We start from the raw sequence: 6,499 nt of genomic DNA, 5'->3' as shown, positions 1-6,499 counted from the left end.
GCCCACTTAAGGAAGGGAATAATAAAGGGCAAGAAGTCAGAGAAGGAGACCCACCAGGAGTGACTCAGGACTCTGAGAATCCAGATGAGGGCTACCGAAAAGAGAACTGATTAATCGGTGGTCAGGAGTTGTGGCATATATTAGGAGGAGCACTAGGACGTCCATGCAACTAAAGCATCCGTGAATACTCTGTCAAAAATGGATGATGGATGATAGGCAGGCTTTCTCAACAGAACAGCAACAAGAACAACATCAATTCATAGGAAAACAATGTGGCCCTCTCAAAACCAAAGGAAGTCACAGGGAGAAAAGGAAAGAATTATATTGTTTATTATCTTTCCTTATTGAAATGACATGGGTGGGTTTCCTAAAATGTCCTTCTTTGAATTGGGTCTTTATCCTTGTAAATTAGAGTTTACCCACCTCTTCCATCTCTGGATTTGATGAGAGGACATGACAATGCCTTCACTAAATACATAGAAGAGTGGCCCAAGCAAATGACTTGACCTGGCCTTCTGTGTGTTGGCAGGGGTTGGATTACTGCTTCAAAGGCTTCCGTCTAAACTAGAGAGCTGAGATTTTGTAGGTTTCCTGACCTAATCTTGGAAGTTTCTATGTGTCTGGGAATTTATCCTTTTCTCTCAGTTCTTGGATTTGCTAGCATAAATGTGTGGCTATGCCTTTTCGGTTATTCTTTTTTCCTTGCTACCAGTTGTGATGTGGTTTCATACTTGCAGCTGTGTGCTTGTCTCCCTGTTTTATCCCAGTAATGGCTTCTGCGGTTTGTTCCTGTTGTCAAAACTCAAGTGTGAGATCTCCTGATTTTTTTCCTATTGGTTTGTTTGTATTTCCTTAATTTTGATAATCACATGTCTGATTTCAATTTTTCTGTTAACTTTGGAGTTCGGTTTTTCTTCATCTTGTTCCTTCAGTCGTCCTTTTAGGTGGCTTTCTTTTTCGGTGTTTTTAAATTTTGGAAATGCACACATTTAACCCTATATTGTTTCCCCATAAAATGTTTTGGCATCCTCCTCTAAGTTTCTTAGAATTCCTTCGTTCATGGCTCTTCTTTTCCTTTGGATTTTCTTTCTTGCATTCATTGCAGTTCGTGAATGTGTTGTGTTTTCCACTTTAGTGTCTGGCTGTATTTCCAATTTGAAAGTGATATCTTCCTGTTTTCATACCTTCGTGATGATAAGTGCACAGGATAGGTTTTGACTTCTCTTCCATGAATTATGACTGGATTTGGACTCGAGCTCATGACCTGCGATAGACAAAGTTAGGTCTGCTGCTGGGAAGAACATATCTTATTGTCCTCAGAGACGCAATCTTACTCATGGACCCCCAAAGTTCAGGTGGTCTCGAATGCCCATGTGGACGTCTGTTATTCCTTAGCACCTTCCCATCCAGATAATCTGTCCTGTGCTTAACCTGGATATCATAGTTGCCAACAGTATTGGATAAACGTCGCCATCTCCATTCCTGTGTGTTCATAGGCTTCCAACGTTTAGATACACCTTTTTTCATGGTGGATATGTTGGCAATTCTTCCAGGTTTCTGATGTTTTGATGCTCCATCAAGACAAAACACCTTCCGCTTAGCTTTTTTCTCTCGAAGGCATAAAATGACTCTCGCTGACTTAGGCACAAACACTTTGGCTCTCTTCTCCTTGGGAATAGCATAACCTACATCTTCCCTGTTTCTTCACTTGCAAGCTATGAGTATCTTTATAGTCGAAGGAAATCTCCTATGGGCAACAGAAGGACGAGCCTGTTTAATATTTGCTGTTTTCTTATGGATATTTCTATTTTTTTTTTTTTTTTGATTTGGAATTTCAACCACTGTTACAAACTGTTTGTATTGACGGGAGTCTTTAGTCCTGAGTACTGAATGTATTATTGATAGGTAATAGTTCACTTTCTCATTTCGGTTGGCTTCTGACTTGGATTCTATTTGCCTTTCACCTATATGGTATTTTCTTGGGGTTGCTTCATTGGTACGATTCCTCGCTTCCTTCCCATATTTTGCATGTCTTATCTTTGTGTGTTTGCATGTGCATGTGTTAATGCTGTGTGGTGTGTGTGTGTTTCACATCACAATTATTATTAAAATACGAGAGAATGGAATTCGGTCTCTTGTGGGTAGCAATTCAATTTGACATGCCTTGAAATCTCACATTCCATTAGTTTCAGGAAATCTCCTTAAAGGAATGTCATCTCTTGTCCTCTTCAAGAATCCCGTGTTCTCACAAAACGGCCTTCCAACAAACAGCACCATTTGAATTCCTCATTAGAGTCATAATGTTTGTCCCAATACCCTTTCTTTTTCGTATGTTTCTTGACTGTCATGAGTTAGTGAAATCGTCTGTTTATTGTCTTTCTGAGAATGATAGATGTGACAAAGTCCAATGCTCTCCGCAAGACTGCCATAAGAGACATGTGGAAGAATTCCTTCTTGCTTATGTCACAGTACAAATTGTGGTGACATGAAGACACTGAGATGGTAGTAGTGTCTAATAACCTCATGCTTCTTCAACCATGAAGGCAACAAAAAGATGACCACAACAACTGCAGTGGGGTGGAAATTGACCTGAAGCCTACAAGGTAAACTCCACAGCGAAATAGAACGGAAGGTGCAGAGATGATGGGAGAAGGTTGGAGACATGGCTCAGGGGAGATTTGGTTGGTTCGTGGATCAGAGGGCTGGAGTCCATGAAGAGGACCAAAGCACAGGAGAGCAGGGCACCCTGGGAACACACAAGGACCCTGTTTCCCAGTGCCGTTGACTGTGAGACGCAGAGGGTCTGAAGGGCACGAGTACTTGACAACACAAGTGTTGAGGGCTGAAGTTTTCCTATCAGCAGGCTTGGCAGACATCAACTTGAAAGAACACCATCTTTTTCCTGCATATGACACCAACAAGCGACCAGGAGCAGACAGCCTGGAGACAATGATCAGAGAGAGACAATACCAAGAGACGCAGTGGGAAGATGATGAGTCGTGGGAGTGATTCCGTGAAAGGCAGTGTTCGTGGAGATGACTCAATGTGGACATAATAAATTTTGGCTCTCACAACAGCAGCATCAAGACAGAGCTTGGCCAAGACAGGTATGTGAGGACAGAGACTCCCTAGCCAGCCAACACAAAATACCAACAGTGGAACACTTGGAGGATTGCCTTCCTCAGTCCAAGATGCTTAGTCCAAGGAGAACAGACTCTCCCATACGGGACGAGAAGAAAGCTTTGACCACATGTTCTCTTCTGAACACAGCATTCTGCAGGCCTGCGTTCTGTTGAGTTGGTAGAGTTTCTCCTTTCACAGGCACACCAGAGCCCACCAAGGTAAACCTCAGCATATTCAGCCCGGACCCTAAAAACAACAAACGGCCGGAAAGGAGAGCTACTGCAAATGACTGGCCTCCAGGACAGGGTCAGCCACAACACAAACAGCAGTGGCATGCATGCCACATACACTCTCACAAACACACACACACACGCATGCACTCAACAAACCTTAAGGGCGAGCCCTGGGTCACTCACGGATCACTTCCTCCTAAATAAATTACCCTCAGGTTAGAAAACAGAATGAGTTTAACGAATACAGAGAGGTGACAGAGACTTAGATCCAATGCAAAGATGGAAGAATCAATTGATTCCCAGGTAAAGGAAGAAGGAGTGATTACGACTAGGCAGTCAGAGTGAAACCTCTACATAGAGCACGCCCGATGCGGGATAGAAAGCTGTGGCCTGGATACTCGCTGTACATCAGAAAACATAGGAGATATCAGAGAGTCTCGAAACACAGAGATAAAACTGATAAAGATAAAAACACCTAAAGAACTCCTGAAGAGAAGATTGGCAGGAGACTGGATGCAAAGTTCGGGAACATGGTAGAAGTGGAGGATCCAATTAGGAACCGAGAAGAACAAGCCTAGAAAATAAGGATGCAAATTCTAAGAGAGAAGGCAGAATGATGGAACATGATAGTGAGCTTAGGGAATCTCTAAGGAAATGAAAGAGGTGCCTCTTGTAGGTGAATTAAGAGTGAGAGAAAGAAAAGAGGGCTGATCCTAGATTAGAGAACTCGGGGCTGGAAAGGACCCTCATCTGGGAGCAGAGAAAGTGGTCCAGAATCAGAGGCACAGAGAACTCCCAACACCTTCCACAGAAGCGGAGCACCTAAAGACATAGTGCCATTCCCCCCGGAAAATCTAGGCATGGAGGTATTCTCTTTAGGCCAATAGGCATCGGAGAATAGTTTGTCCATAGCCCAGTCACTGACTTCAAGAGGAAAAGCTATACCAGCTCTCGAAGCAGGCCGGATAGCTCAAGCAACAGCAGCCAAGCCAAAATCCTTATCCCCTGCATTTCTGAACAATGACAGAGCAGCGGTTCTGTCTTGAACCAGGAGGTATTCAGAAGTCAATTGTTGGGTCCCGGGTTGTGTCCATCAGTTCAGACGCGGCCTTCAGATCAACTCATGATTCCAGGGCCTTGGCATTGACTCTGTTCTCAGGTTCTCTGCTCAGGGGCAAGTAAGCTTCTCCCTCTCCAGCTCCACCCCCTGATTGGGATCTCTCTGCCTCTCTGTCCAAACGTGCATGTGCATGTTCGATAAGATAACAAAGACAAAAACAGTGCACAATAATTGACTGGGGCCAAAGGATGTTTTATTGAATTTGGACCTAGGTTCCTATGGAGGGCAGCCAGGTATAGAGAACCTCCCACCATCCTAAAATGCCCGACCTTCGCTTGGAGCTTCCTTGTTCATTCTCCTGTTCTTTGCCTTCCTGGATCTCCTCACCAACCTGCAGCATCCGCTGTCTGTCGTGCTGTACTGACCCCTTGTTAACACATTGTGCATCCTCTCGGGGCTCCATTGGAACATGCCCATCTTCCTCAAGAGGCACTGTTTGCTTATCGCATGGAACCATTTGGGGGATGGTCATGAGAGGGTGAAGGCAGGCTTGTGCTGCCACATCTCCATGCAGTTCCACAGAGGGTAGCTGATCCACCATGAGGGAGTGCTCAAGGTTCTTCCACATTCGAATCCTCTTCAATGCGTCCTTTTGCACATACAAGTTGTCTTCCTGAAATGGGCACCGAAGTCTTTCAGATGGCTTCACTTGGGCTTGGGTCTCTTCCAACATGCTCTCCGTTGGCTTCTGTGGACTCCAAGAACATGAGTCCGTCCTGGACCTAAGGTTCTAGGGTGTAGAGTCTGCCTTGGATGAATGGTGTTTTTGGAAGATTGGGAGGCCTTGTTGGCACCGTTTCTGGAGACCATCGAGGTACTCGTGTGCTTGCTGTGGAAGATTCCAGACATGTCTTTGGCACGGTTGCGGGGGTTCACTTTGAGCTTCCCTTGGGTGGACCTTTTCCTGTTGAGATGCTCCATGATTTGGTGGGAGGGTCTCACCCTTACGCAGGGCTCGGATTTCCTCCCCTGAGGCTTTGCTTGTGGTCTGTTAGTTTCTTGGCCTGTCGTGGCTAAGATGGAATGAGGGATCCTTGCCTTTCTCCGAGGTCCAGAGGGCTGGTGCTGACACTCACGACCAAATACTACGAATTGGGCCATGGAGAAGTTGACACCGACTCGCTTCGCAAACTGCCTTGGTGAGAGACCCAGGCGGCTCCAGCGGTTTGGGATGGCTTGGGGTCCTCTTGGCCCACCCATGACTACTCCAGTCAAGTGTAGTGATCAGGCCTGGGTTGATGAGGAGTGGTTGCTATGACCTCAAGGCTTTGTGACATCACAGATGCTGGCTTCACTGAAGCAGCTGTCCCTCTCCCATGACCTTGGTGTCCTATGGCTTTAAGTAGGAAGCCCCGGGAAGGACAGAACAAGAGCCCTCTGAACCTGATCAAGAACTCAGGATGTCTTGTGGGTTAATGTCCAACTTCCCCTTTCTGGAGACATAGAGGAAGGAAAATGACATTCAGTATACCTTCCTTTAGGCCAACATATCCCCAGAGACGGCAAGGTGTCCTTTTACACTACAATTTCTAGATATCTCAAGAAAAGGTGAGGCCTCGCGGGTATAAGCAGCTCTCCGTGGGGTTTGTCGTCCTGTGGGTGAGAGCGTACTTTGTCAGCGTCTTTTGCCTATGGGTCAGTGATGACTAAGATACGGAAAGTCCCTTTCGGAGGTAAAAGGTGAGGGCATCGCTATATGGTGCTGTCTGTGGCCTCGTCTCCTAGTGTTCTGAAACACGCGGCTAAGGGATGAGGCCTCTGTCTACCTGGCTTTCCCTTAAATACCTTTGCAAAGTCTTTGAGGAGAGTGATATTCTGCATCTGAGCTAACTCTCAATGAAGAGGCCTGGACCGAACCCGTTGTTATTATTAGTTAACTGTACTTGTTGTGGTAACGGGTATAAACATGTGGACCAAGACTCTTTAGTCAGAAGGAAAGGGACGGCCTATACCGAAGGCTTGCAAGGCCCATTCGAGCAGACCTTTGGAGTGAGTCGCAATGCCCTTGCAAGGACTAGTGGAT

This window comes from Mustela nivalis (genome assembly GCF_964662115.1).
Source record: "Mustela nivalis genome assembly, contig: HAP1_SCAFFOLD_176, whole genome shotgun sequence".
Lineage (NCBI taxonomy): Eukaryota > Metazoa > Chordata > Mammalia > Carnivora > Mustelidae > Mustela > Mustela nivalis.
This window is presented reverse-complemented; position numbering follows the sequence as displayed.